The sequence below is a fragment of the Gossypium raimondii genome, chromosome 8 (genome assembly GCF_025698545.1).
Source record: "Gossypium raimondii isolate GPD5lz chromosome 8, ASM2569854v1, whole genome shotgun sequence".
NCBI lineage: Eukaryota > Viridiplantae > Streptophyta > Magnoliopsida > Malvales > Malvaceae > Gossypium > Gossypium raimondii.
In genome coordinates this window covers 20505920-20520612 of record NC_068572.1, presented here as the reverse complement: position 1 = coordinate 20520612, position 14693 = coordinate 20505920, and the positions used below count along the sequence as shown (strand labels likewise).

At 34.6% G+C, this 14693-nt stretch overlaps 1 pseudogene; it reads left to right on the top strand.

Moving 5' to 3' along the window:
- Positions 1-2927: 2927 nt before the first annotated feature.
- Positions 2928-6794, top strand: LOC128043009 (uncharacterized; annotated as a pseudogene).
- Positions 6795-14693: the final 7899 nt, after the last annotated feature.

Below are 14693 nucleotides of genomic sequence, written 5' to 3'. Positions count from 1 at the left end.
GGTGGTGCACGGTAGAAGAAGGGAGGGGAAACTACAAAGAAAAGAGATGAAATGTTGGTTGTAGACAATGGCGAGGTGGTGGTGCAAATAAACTCACTGTGGTGGTTGTGGTGGCAAAAAAGAGAGAAAAAGGAGGGGAAAAAAATGGAAAAAAATGGAGACTAAGGTAGAATGCAGGTGATGGATGGTACAAGGTGTAACAGCCCAACTCTTGGCATAGTCGGAACAGTGGTTTCGGGACCACAAATTCGACGAGAGAAAATATGGTTATTATTATATTTTCATGGTCTACAATTTCACGGAGAATTTTCGTAAATATTTCGTTCAAAAATTTCGACGTTTGGGCACTCAATTTAGTCAAAAGGACTAAATTGTAAAAATTGCAAAAGTTGAGTTTTACATCTTAGAGGTATCTAATTGTTATGAAATTTTAAATTGGAGGTCTTTGTGTGGTAATTAGACCATTAGTTAGTTGATGGACAAAAATGGGCATAGAATTAGTGAAATAGATATTTTTTAAGTAAGGGCATTTTAGTCATTTGGTAATTAAATAGAATTAAATGGGAAAAAGATCGCAAAATATGCTCATCTTCTTCATGGTGAACGAAATCAGCAAGGGGGAAGCCATAGTTAGGGTTTTCAAGCTTCCAAGCTCCATAGTAAGTGATCCCAAGCCCCGTTTTTAATGTTCTTTACGTTTTTGGAGTCCCGGTAGCTTAATTTAGCTTATTCTAGCAATAATTCGTGCTAGGGTTCATATTTGGAAGAATACCCATAGGTGAAATGTGTTTATTTTTCTGTTTTATGGTGGAATATGAAGCTAGAAATTATGTTAAACAACTTTTGCTAAGCGATTTTAAACGAAAACGGGTAAATAGACATAATCGGTAAAAATACCTAATGTTCAAAAGTGTGTGTTAGAGTGAGAATTTGATGTTGTCATAGAAAAGAAAAATGTTCAGCATGTCATAAAACATAAGAATAGGTGATGAAGTTTAATTTCCGAGCTTGGGGACAAAAGTGTAATTATGCAAAAGTTTGGGGGCAATATTGAAATTTTTCAAAAAGTTGGGTGGTGGATTAACTTAATAAATATGGACATTAAATGAGTTAAATTTTCCATTATAGATCAAGAAAGACGAGAAGACTACCTCAAACGGGGAAAAGAGAAGGTAGTGGAGTAAATTGCAAAATTTCGATATTTTGCACCGAGGTAAGTACACATGTGATTTAATGCATTATTTTGATATTATTCAATATATGTTAGTATTTAATAGAACATAGAATAAATATTTGGCAAGATCCTAAAAATGTGGTTAAGTTGGGAAAGGTGGTAAAGTGTTGAAAATATGGGTTTTGGTTGAACACTCGAAATAAGCCGGAGTACATTGAATATGAATGGGTTGGTAAGTGCTGATTCCCCCGAGGGGTTGCTAAGTGCTAATTCCCCTATTCATTGGTTGTTGCTAAGTGCTGATTCCACCGCATCTGAAATGTGAAGGGGGTTGCTAAGTGCTGCTTCCCCCAAGGGGTTGCTGTGTGCTGATTCCTCGATTCATTGGTGGTTGCTAAGTGCGGAATCCACTGATAACGGTTAACATTCAGAGTGTTCAACGAGTAAATTGGTGGGGTGAATATTCATATATGTTGTGGACAAGTTTATGGGAGGAATATTGGGTTTAATACTTAATCAACCCATGTATAAGATGGGAGGAAATTCAAAAATACAGAAAGAGACAATTTGAATACAAAACTGTTTTGAATGGCAGCAGTTGGGCAACTATGAAAAATCACCATAAATGGTGGAAAATGAATTAGTGGTTAATAATATATGAAATTGAATCTGAATGAGTATATTTTCATATGAAAGAAATGGAGCAAGCAAAAGAGTTGTATTTTTGGAGATATTTGAATTTTAATGAGACAGGGCTGGATTGATTTCGAAGTCCCCTGTTACAACTTTGAAAAATCAACAAAAATTATAAAAAAAATAATTATGGCTTGAAATCTATATTCCGGGATTCCTTTTTAAGTCTATTTTTAATAGAAACAAACGAGAATATTGTTTGAAACTTTTACAGAGAGTTATGTGAATTTTTGTAAGGGGAGGTCAGGACTGTCAGGCAGTGAAACAGGGGAAGATTTAAAGAATAAACTGTACTAATTGGATCGACCAAAAATTCTGAAACTTTTATGATAATAAGATATATGGGTCTAGTTTCAGTGAAAATTTACGGAATTCAATTTGGAGCCCTGTAGCTCCAGATAAAAATAAATTAGTGGTCATGACATAGAAAACCAGCTTGCTGGAAATTACACAAACAATGAAATTTATTTGTGAATAAATTTATACTATGGTGTAGTCATGTGAGAAATTTATTTATTTGTCATATGTTTACTTACTAAGCTATATGCTTACTCGTTTTATTTTTCCCTTGACTATAGTGATTTCCATCAACTCGAATTGGGACGAGTCGACAATCATCTACACTATCATCCACGTTTGGGTATTTTGCTACTAGTATTCCGGAATTATGGCATGTATAGGCGACTTACGTAATGGGGCGTCACCATGTAAATATATGTTATGGTTCGATTTAAAATGTAGTGTTTATTAATGGTTAAATTGTGTATGTTTATACAACTGAACTTGGTTGGAATATTGAATTGTGTTTGAAAACTTGCGGAGGTTTAAGCAAAAATAAGCGTAAATCTTTGTCAAGTTTTTAAAAAATTTAGTAATACCTCATACTCTGTTCCGATCAGGAATGCGGGTAACGAGTGTTACATTTTAGTGGTATCAGAGCTACGGTTTAGTCGGTTCTCGAACAAATAAAATATGTGTGAAAGTCAGTCTATACATGCCATAAATATATTGTGATAGTGTGATGATTTCTAACAATTTAAAATTTTGTTTTATATAGTAAATGGATCCTAACCGAAGTATGGCAGATGAAGTTGAAAGTAACGTGCCGGCTCCCGCACAAGGGACCGCGCATGAAGAGAGTAGACATGAGACGCATAGTCAGGCTGAGGCTCGGGAAGCCTTCCTTCGAATGATGAGTAATTGGTATACAGAATTTGTTCGTGCAAATCCGAATGTTCAACCTCCTCCACCCCCTCCTATTCCTCAACCGGTCCCCGTAGCTCCACAAAGTGTTGGGTTGGTAAGATCAAGTAAACCACCAGTTGACAGAATTCAAAAGCATGGGGCTGAAGATTTCAGGGCTAATGTTTATGATGATCCAGAAAAAGAAGAGTTTTGGCTTGAAAATACTATCCGGGTATTTGATGAATTATCTTGTACTCCTGATGAATGTTTGAAATGTGTTGTGTCTTTACTGAAGGATTCAGCATATCGTTGGTGGAAAACATTAATACCGGTGGTTTCGAAAGAAAGAGTTACTTGGGACTTCTTTCAGGAGGAATTCAGAAAGAAATATATAAGCCAACGATTTATTGATCAGAAACGCAAAGAGTTTCTCAAATTGAAACAGGGTCGAAGGTCAGTGGCAGAATATGAACAGGAGTTTGTTAGGCTCAGCAAATATGCCCAGGAATGTGTGCCCACAGAGGCTATTATGTGTAAAAGATTTGAAGAGGGGTTAAACGAAGATATCAGATTGCATGTTGGGGTTTTAGAGTTAAAAGAATTTGTAGTATTGGTTGATCGAGCTTGCAAAGCTGAAGAACTGAGTAGAGAAAAGAGAAGGGCGGAGATGGAAGCTCGAGATGTAAGAAAGAGGTCAATGGGCAGGACATTTAAATCCCAACCGAAGAAGTTTAAAGGATGGATCCACGACCAACCGGGTTCGATTGGGTATTCACGCAGACCGAGGGAGGTCATATTCCGGAGTTAAAACTCGAGCTACCTCAGTGGCAAGTGTGGGCAATGTAGGAAACACCAGACCTGAATGTCAACAGTGTGGCAGACGACATACTGGTGAGTGTTGGGGATTTAAACGAGCTTGTTTCAGGTGTGGTTCTCAAGAGCATTATGTAAAAGATTGCCCTGAAAGAATAGAGGAAGAAAAATTACAAAGAACTGGATCGGGTGATATTGTCAGTAGAGGCAGACCACCGAGAAATGTGGGGAGCAAAGCCAGTGGTAAAAGTGTGGTAAAAGATGCAGCTGGAAGATCAGAAACTAGAGCGCCTGCCAGGACTTATGCCATACGCACTCGAGAGGATGCCTCATCTCCCGACGTGATTACTGGTACATTTTCTCTTCATGATATTGATGTTATTGCTTTAATTGACCCTGGCTCTACTCATTCATATGTATGCGTGAATTTGGTATCTAGTAAGAAATTACCTGTTGAAAACACTGAATTTGTAGTTAAAGTATCAAATCCTTTAGGCAAATGTGTCTTAGTCGATAAGGTTTGCAAGAATTGTCCCCTGATGATTCAAGGTCACTGTTTCCCGGCTAATTTGATGTTGTTACCATTTGATGAGTTTGATGTTATTTTGGGGATGGATTGGTTGATATTGCATGATGCCAAGGTAAATTGTAGACAGAAAATCCTTGAATTAAAGTGTGAAAACGGTGAAATTCTCTGGGTTGAAACAGAGGAGCCAAATAAATTACCGATGGTGATTTCGCACATGTCTGCTTAGAAATACTTGAGAAAAGGATGTGAAGCTTATCTTGCTTATGTGCTGAATACTGATATAACTGGGTCGAAGCTTGAATCAGTGCCGGTAGTCTGTGAATTTCAAGACGTATTTCAAGAGGAATTGCCTGGGTTACCTCCGATTAGAGAAGTTGAGTTTTCTATTGACTTATTACCTGGTACTGCACCGATTTCTATTGCACCGTATCGGATGGCTTCGACTGAGTTGAAAGAATTAAAAGCTCAGTTACAAGAGTTGACAGATAAAGGATTTGTGAGACTGAATTTTTCTCCTTGGGCTGCTCCTGTGTTATTTGTGAAAAAGAAAGACGGCTCTATGAGACTTTGTATTGACTATCGTCAGCTCAATAAGGTGACTATAAAGAACAAGTATCCTTTACCGAGAATTGATGATTTTTTTGACCAATTAAAAGGGGCAACAGTGTTTTCCAAGATTGATCTGAGGTCTGGTTACTATCAGTTGAGAGTTAAAGAGTCTGATGTGCCAAAAACTGCCTTTAGAACGAGGTATGGACACTATGAATTTCTGGTAATGCCTTTTGGGTTGACTAATGCTCCGGCTATTTTTATGGACTTGATGAACCGAATTTTCCGGCCGTACTTGGATATGTTCGTGGTGGTGTTCACAGATGATATTTTAGTCTATTCTCGAGATGAATCTGAGCATGCAGAACATTTGAGAACTGTATTGCAGATTCTGAGGGAGAAGAAATTATATGCTAAATTCAGCAAAAGTGAGTTTTGGCTTCGCGAAGTTGGATTCTTGGGACATATAGTTTCAAGTGAAGGTATTCAGGTTGATCCAAGCAAAATTTCAGCAATTGTTGATTGGGAGCCACCAAAGAATGTGACCGAGGTTAGAAGTTTCCTGGGCTTAGCCGACTATTACAGACGGTTTGTCAAGGGATTCTCGATGATTGCTTCTCCTATGACTAAGTTACTACAGAAGAATGTCAAGTTTGAATGGACTGATAAATGTCAGCAAAGTTTCGAGAAATTGAAGGCATTGTTGACTGAGGCGCCACTGTTGGTGAATCTGAATCAGGGAAAGAGTTTGTAATTTACAGTGATGCATCGTTGAATGGTCTTGGGTGTGTGTTAATGCAAGAGGGCAAAGTAATAGCTTATGCTTCAAGACAGCTGAAACCGCACGAGAAGAATTATCCGATGCATGATTTAGAATTGGCTGCCATTGTTTTTGCGTTAAAAATTTGGCGTCATTATTTGTATGGTGAAAAGTGTTGAATCTTCACTGATCATAAGAGCTTGAAGTATTTAATGAGCCAAAAAGACTTGAATTTGCGACAACGAAGATGGCTCGAACTAATTAAAGACTATGAATTACTGATTGATTATCACCCCGGGAAAGCTAATGTGGTTGATGATGCCTTGAGCAGAAAATCTTTATTTGCTTTGAGACCTATGAGTACGAGATTAACTTTATCGGATGATGGTTCAATTTTGGCTGAAATGAGAGCTAGACCATTATTTCTTCAACAAATTCAGGAAGCTCAAAAGAATGACAGTAAATTGCAAGCCAGGAGAGCTCAGTGTGAAGCAGGGGTTGACTCAGATTTTCAAATTGGTTCAGATGATTGCCTAATGTTCCGGGATAGAGTATGTATACCGAGAAATGATGAGTTAATTCAGACCATTTTATGTGAGGCACATAGTGGTAATTTGTCAGTTCACCCAGGTAGTGTGAAAATGTATAATGATTTAAAGAAATTGTATTGGTGGCCGGGCATGAAAAAGGATATCTCGGAATTTGTATCAAAGTGTTTAATTTGTCAACAAGTGAAAGCTGAGCATCAAGTACCATCGGGTTTACTTCAGCAGTTATGATCCCAGAGTGGAAGTTGGACAGTATCACGATGGATTTTGTGACAGGATTGCCTTTAACTCCAAAGAAGAAAGATGTTTAACTCCAAAGAAGAAAGATGCTATTTGGGTAATTGTTGATAGACTGACAAAGTCAGCCCATTTCATTCCAGTACGCATTGATTACTCACTTGACAGGTTGGCGGAGTTATATGTTGCTGAAATAGTGAGATTACATGGGGTGCCTAAATCTATTATATTGGATAGAGATCCGAGGTTTACATTGAGGTTTTGGATAAATTTGCAGGAAGCCTTGGGTACGAAATTGAACTTTAGTATTGCGTTCCATCCGCAAACTGATGGGCAATCAGAAAGAGTAATTCAAGTTATTGAAGACATGCTCCGGTGTTGTATTTTAGAATTTGAAGGCAGTTGGGAACAATATCTACCATTGGTTGAATTTTCTTATAACAACAGCTATCAGTCAAGTATACGAATGGCACCGTATGAAGTTATTGAAAGAATTTGACCTGTAGCTTATCGGTTAGCTTTACCGGCAGAGTTGGAAAGGATACATAATGTATTTCATGTATCGATGTTGCGACGTTATCGTTCGGATCCTTCGCATATAGTTTCTCCTACAGAGATTGAATTTCGACCGGATATGACTTATGAGGAGGAACCGATAAAGATTCTGGCTCGAGAAGTCAAACAGTTAAGGAATAAAAGTGTAGCCTTAGTGAAAGTGTTATGGCAAAAACATGGAATGGAAGAGGCTACGTGGGAACCGGAGGAAGTTATGAGGAAACAGTACCCAAACCTCTTTTCTGGTAAGATTTTCGGGGACGAAAATCCTTAAGGGGGAGAATTGTAACAGCCCAACTCTGGGCCTAGTCGGAACAGTGGTTTCGGGACCACAAATCCGATGAGAGAAAATATGGTTATTATTTTATTTTCATGGTCTACAACTTCACGGAAAATTTCGTAAAAATTTCGTTCGAAAATTTCGACGTTTGGGCACTCAATTTAGTCAAAAGGACTAAATTGTAAAAAGTGCAAAAGTTGAGTTCTACATCTTAGAGGTATCTAATTGTTATGAAATTTTAAATTGGAGGTCTTTGTGTGGTAATTAGACCATTAGTTAGTTGATGGACAAAAATGGGCATAGAATTAGTGAAATAGATATTTTTTAAGTAAGGGCATTTTAGTCATTTGGTAATTAAATAGAATTAAATAGGAAAAAGATGGCAAAATATGCTCATCTTCTTCATGGTGAACGAAATCAGCAAGGGGGAAGCCATAGTTAGGGCTTTCAAGCTTCCAAGCTCCATAGTAAGTGATCCCAAGCCCCATTTTTAATGTTCTTTACGTTTTTGGAGTCTAGGTAGCTTAATTTAGCTTATTCTAGCAATAATTCGTGCTAGGGTTCATATTTGGAAAAATACCCATAGGTGAAATGTGTTTATTTTGTTGTTTTATGGTGGAATATGAAGCTAGAAATTATGTTAAAAAACTTTTGCTAAGCGATTTTAAACGAAAACGGGTAAATAGACATAATCGGTAAATATACCTAATGTTCAAAAGTGTGTGTTAGAGTGAGAATTTGATGTTGTCATAGAAGGGAAAAATGTTTAGCATGTCATAAAACATAAGAATAAGTGATGAAGTTTAATTTCCGAGCTTGGGGACAAAAGTGTAATTATGCAAAAGTTTGGGGGCAATATTGAAATTTTTCAAAAAGTTGGGTGGTGGATTATTTTAATAAATGTGGACATTAAATGAGTTAAATTTTCCATTATAGATCAAGAAAGACGAGAAGACTACCTCAAACGGGGAAAAGAGAAGGTAGTGGAGTAAATTGCAAAATTTCGATATTTTGCACCAAGGTAAGTAAACATGTGATTTAATGTATTATTTTGATATTATTCAATATATGTTAGTATTTAATAGAACATAGAATAAATATTTGGCAAGATCCTAAAAATGTGGTTAAGTTGGGAAATGTGGTAAAGTGTTGAAAATATGCGTTTCGGTTGAACACTCGGAATAAGTCGGAGTACATTGAATATGAAGGGGTTGCTAAGTGCTGATTCCCCAACTCATTGGTGGTTGCTAAGTGCTGATTCCCCCGAGGGGTTGCTAAGTGCTAATTCCCCTATTCATTGGTGGTTGCTAATCTTGATTCCACAAGCATCCGAAATGTGAAGGGGTTGCTAAGTCTTGATTCCCCAAGGGGTTGTTTGATCTCGATTCCCCAATTCATTGGTGGTTGCTCAGTGCAGAATCCACCGATAACGGTTAACATTCCGAGTGTTCAATGAGTAAATTGGGAAGGTGAATATTCATATATGTGGTGGACAAGTTTATGGGAGGAATATTGGGTTTAATACTTAATCAACCCATGTATAAGATGGGAGGAAATTCAAAAATACAAAAAGAGACAATTTGAATGCAAAACTGTTTTGAATGGCAGCAGTTGGGCAACTATGAAAAATCACCATAAATGGTGGAAAATGAATTAGAGGTTAATAATATATGAAATTGAAGCTGAATGAGTATATTTTCATATGAAAGAAATGGAGCAAGCAAAAGAGTTGTATTTTTGGAGATATTTGAATTTTACTGAGACAGGGCTGGATTGATTTCGAAATCCCCTATTCCAACTTTGGAAAATAAAAAAAAATTATAAAAAAATAATAATGGCTTGAAATCTATATGCCTGGATTCTTTTTTAAGTCTATTTTTAATAGAAACAAACGAGTATATTGTTTGAAACTTTTACAGAGAGTTATGTGAATTTTTGTAAGGGGAGGTCATGACTGTCGGGCAGTGAAACAGGGGAAGATTTAAAGAATAAAATGTACTAATTTGATTGACCAAATATTCTGAAAATTTTATGATAGAAATATATATGGATCTACTTTCAGGGAAAATTTACGGAATTCAATTTGGAGCCTTGTAGCTCCGGATAAAAATAAATTAGTGGTCATGGCGCAGAAAACCAGCTTGCTTGAAATTACACAAACAATGAAATTTATTTGTGAATAAATTTATACTATGGTGTAGTCATGTGAGAAATTTATTTATTTGTCATATGTTTACTTACTAAGCTATATGCTTACTCGTTTTTATTTTTCCCTTGATTATAGTGATTTCCATCAACTCGGAATTGGGACGGAGTCAGACAATCATCTACACTATCATCCACGTTTGAGTATTTTGCTACTAGTATTCCGGAAATTATGGCATGTATAGACGACTTATGTAATGGGGCGTCACCATGTAAATATATGTTATGGTTCGATTTAAAATGCAGTGTTTATTAATGGTTAAATTGTGTATGTTTATACAACTGAACTTGGTTGGAATATGGAATTGTGTTTGAAAACTTGCAGGAGGTTTAAGCAAAAATAAGCAGAAATGCTGTCGAATTTTTTTAAAAAAATTTAGTAATACCTCATACTCTGTTCCGATAAGGAATGCGGGTAAGGGGTGTTACACAAGGGGTGGTGTAGCTTTTGGCAAGGGAGTGAGATAAGGAGAGAAAAGGGTGATGTATTTAATTTTAAAAAGGCAAGTTTGACTTGCTAATGGAGGAAAGGAATCCTCCGTATATGGTAACATAGGTGGACAACAAGGCTAGCTAGCACATTCTAAAAATGTACAACTATTAAATAAAAAAATATGTGCACAAAATGGTTTTAACTAGAGACCTCAAAGATAGATAAGGAGCTTCCTACCACTAAGCCACAACACTTCATTCTTTTCAATAATGCGTGAATAATTTTAAGACATAAGAGCTACCAAATCCACCCTCTTTACTAAATTAAATTAATTAAGAAAATGGGATCTGATGTGCTTAATCAATAAGGGAAATAATAAAATAATAAAAATTATTAAAAATAAAAATTAAACTTGAATAATAAATTAATAAAATTAGCACACCATCTAACTCGTTCGTCTTTTGACTAATGTTATTTGTAAGTAATTGATTCAGTAACAATTATCACCGTCGCAACCCCAGAAACAACACCCACAACTTGACTACCTCAGTACGTCCAGAGTGTGAATACTACAGTAACAAATATATAAATGAGGCGGTATCCGCAAGTATACGGGTCAGGTTGTAATATAGTTTGTTTTTAACGAAACACTTGGTAAGTATTCTGAGGATTGTACCCAAGGGATTGCAGTTTGGAGAAAACTACTATTAAGCCAATTATAAAAAAATAATTACTAATATACTAGAGTCATGAATTAGTATTGTTAATCAAGAAGCAAGATTATAATAATAAACTAAATAAAATTAACTAAACTTGAATCTACTCTTAAGTTCATGTATCAGCTTTTCCTATTCCTTATTTTAACTACACAAGTTCCTTTAAGCCTAGATCCAATTGTTTTACCTATTTAATTATTGATGTAGGGTTCTAACTAATCAACTAGTTGATACCCTAGTAGGATCTTCCATTTTTCCACTAAAATAATGAGTTGGAAAGGACTACTTATCTTCCGGCCTCACAGTCTAGACCGGTTTGGGGTTAAGGTGTTAATGGATAAGCCATACCAATTTTGAGTTAATTCCCCCCAAACCCGATCTGAATGGACCGACTCGAATCTAAAATGACACATTAGCCACCGAAGTGACTCTCCAACACAAAACTACCCCAAAACACAACCCAACCTTATAACACCTCAATTCTAACTAATAATTGTCTAATCTTATTGCGGAAATTATTTGTGAACCATTTTAAAACTATTTTTAAGGATTTAACCTTAAGGGTATTTTAGTTATTTTACCACTTAAAACTAAATGATCCCAATTTTAGTTCTAAATGATTACCAACTTCTTTTTACTAATTAAGGCTATATTAGCTAACTTTTATTACTTTAATCATATATATACAATTGTAATTAATCTAGTGACAACTAATAAACAACATATATTCATAATTTAAACATTTAAAATCTTGTTTAACAGACAACAATTAAATCATACAATGGACTCACCTTAGCCACAAAGGTATCCACTCCTTCACAAGCTACAATTAAAATGTATTTGTGAAAAAATCATGCTTCAATAACCATGTTTTCAATCACCATGATATCACCTAGCAACATACCATAATCTACACAACATTTAACAATAAATTAATAATTAAGAAAACAACTATAACATCTCAAAATTAAAATCCAAATAAAAGTCTCAATGGTCCATTACAAGTGTATCAAATTATCCCAATTGAGTGCCATAATACCCTTTAATGTTTCTAAAAAAGTGTCCTTAGTCTATACTACCAAATAACCTTAAACTTGGACCAACCGTGCCCTTACTCTTCAACTCCCCAAAGTCGAAAAAAACAACCCTGCAAAAAGCTGTGAGGGTGTGAGCTGAAAAAGCTCAATGAGTATCAATAAATTTAATAAGTAAATCACACCAAAAAAATACTTAAACCAAGGCAAATCATGTAGCAAATTTTGAGTATATGAAACATAGTTTCAATTATATTTTCATGCTCAATTATAGCACTCAAGTGACTAAAATTTCAACCAACAATGCAACATCATAACATAATAATTCCATAATTCCACATTTATTATGTCATATGGAAACATAATTTAATTAACAGACAAACACTCATATTGGCAAATGACATCCATGGCAAAATATAAACATGTGATCATGCATTGGATAAATGAATCTTCGATCTCCCAAATATCGAATACAATACTCCAGTTGAGTGAGGAGTAGCCACACACTCCATTATATCACCTCGAAATCGCCAATAATTGAATGGAGAAAAAAGCTCAACACTCCCTTATCCACTCCAACAAAATCAATACTCCTAGAGCTATATGCTCATAAATAAGACATATAATGGTGAGTACACACTAATCCTATGGCATGCCATCTATATCTAATGGATCCACCATGCAATGTTGTCAATATAACCAATCCTACATGGCATAAAAACTGATATTTATGCACTTAATTCATGATATAAAAATTCAATTTAAATCATGTCATTTAGTAATTCTAGTACCAACATAGATAAGCACAATAAGTGTCTTTGTCCATGGATCTAAAACCAACCATAAAACCATCATCAAGTGCTCTAATATATAGTAATCCATGCTCCAATTATTATTCAATACAATCCAAATCAATCATACCAAACACACAATTCACAATTTCCAGAAATCATTCAAAAATATGCTTTTATAAAATTAAAATCAATTTTAATAATCTAAACCATTTGAGATACAAGTGAGTCATTAGAAACACAATTCAAAACCTCAATTTAGAATTTAAATAGGCATGTTTACCAATTTCCTTTAAAAACCACCCACCTTCACACTTTTCTTCTTAAGCCAAAGTGTATCAAGTAGCTGTGTTTGGACCTTGATTCTGATTAACAATGGTCTCTCCTCAGTGTGGAGCTTAAATATATATAAAATACATGTTACTAGCTATCATTAACAACAATAAAAAAAATCATGAACTACATGAATCTAATACTCCTCTACAATTAACCGTACCGAAAACTCACGGTATAGCCGAAACACAAATTTCAGCCCCTAAATGACCATTTCTGCACCAAAAACCATTTTTGAACATCATTTCTAATATATCAACACAAAACTTGAGCATCAATTTCATCAAAAAAACCGTTTCATAATTTTTCAGAAAATCAACTCATGTTCTTTTTTCAAAATATCAACTCATGTTCTTAGCTAAAAACGGATTTGTGAAAATTGATCAATCAAATGAGTTTAATCTTTTGTTTTCTGTTAAAAATTTTCTTAATAAACATGATTTGAGCTTAGATATCCATTCAAACATGGATTCCAAATCAAAACCTTGAATTCACCATTGATGTATTTCATGTTTAAGAGAGAATAAATCAAGAGAGACGAAATTTGAATTTCAACATCTTCATGAATTGACTTTTTGGAATTTTGTGAAATTGATTTAAATGTGAAATTTATACTTAGTTTATATGTAATTTGTTTAGTTTTGATGTGTGGAAGTGATTAGGAGGGTTGGAGAGGTCGATATTGTTAATTATAATTTGTTTTTAATCTAGCTTTGGAAAGGGGATAATGTCTACTTTACCTCTGTTGAAGCTTCGAGTCTTGAGGAGGATCGAGATAACCAGAATTAGAACGAACTATTCTCGAAAGTAGACAAGAATATTTTGAAATTTCTTAAGATTCTTGAACCAATATTTTCAATCAAATGAATTAAAATGAATCAAAGATAATTATTATTTCTAAACTTGTTTTTATGATGATTAGAAAAAATTTTACATGATTTGACAGTCAATTACATGATTATTTTATCAATGTCATATTTTTCAAAAGCCTAAGGTGCTTTAATGGTGGATCTTGAATTTTGAGAGGAAATCCACAAATCAATGGATGTTCTAACTCTAAATGGATCTATTAGAAGGTATTTACTCTTATTTACCAAGATTAAACATGATTTATGAGGTAATTTGAATAAATTTGAATTTCAACATCTTCATGAACCCACTTTTCGGATTTTTGTGAAATTGATTTAAATGTGAAATTTATACTTAGTTTAAACGCAATTTGTTTATTATTGATGTTTGGAAGTGATTAGGAGTGCTGGAGAGGTCGATTTTGTGAGGAATGGAATTTAATTTTTGACTTGAGTTTACAAATCTGGTAAACTATCTTTGTGAGTGAATTTCGATTAGTATTGTTAATTATAATTTGTGTTTAATCCAGCTTTGGATAGGTGGTAATGTCTACTTTACCTCTGTTGAAGCTTCGAGCCTTGAGAGGACTGGGATAACCCGAATTAGAACGAACTGTTCTCGAAAGTAGACAAAAATATTTTGAAATTTCTCAAGATTCTTGAACCAATATTTTCAATCAAATTAATTACAATGAGTCAAAGCTAATTATTATTTCTAAACTTGTTTTTAGGATGATTAGAAATATTTTATCAATGTCATATTCTTCAAAAGCTTAAGGTGATTTAAAGGTGGATCTTGAATTTTGAAAGGAAATCCACAAATCAATGGATGTTCTAACTCTAAATGGATCTATTAGAAGGTATTTACTCTTATTTACCAAGATTAAACATGATTTGTGAGGTAATTTGAATAAATTTGAATTTCAACATCTTCATGAACTGACTTTCCGAATTTTTGTGAAATTGATTTAAATGTGAAATTTATACTTAGTTTATATGTAATTTGTTTA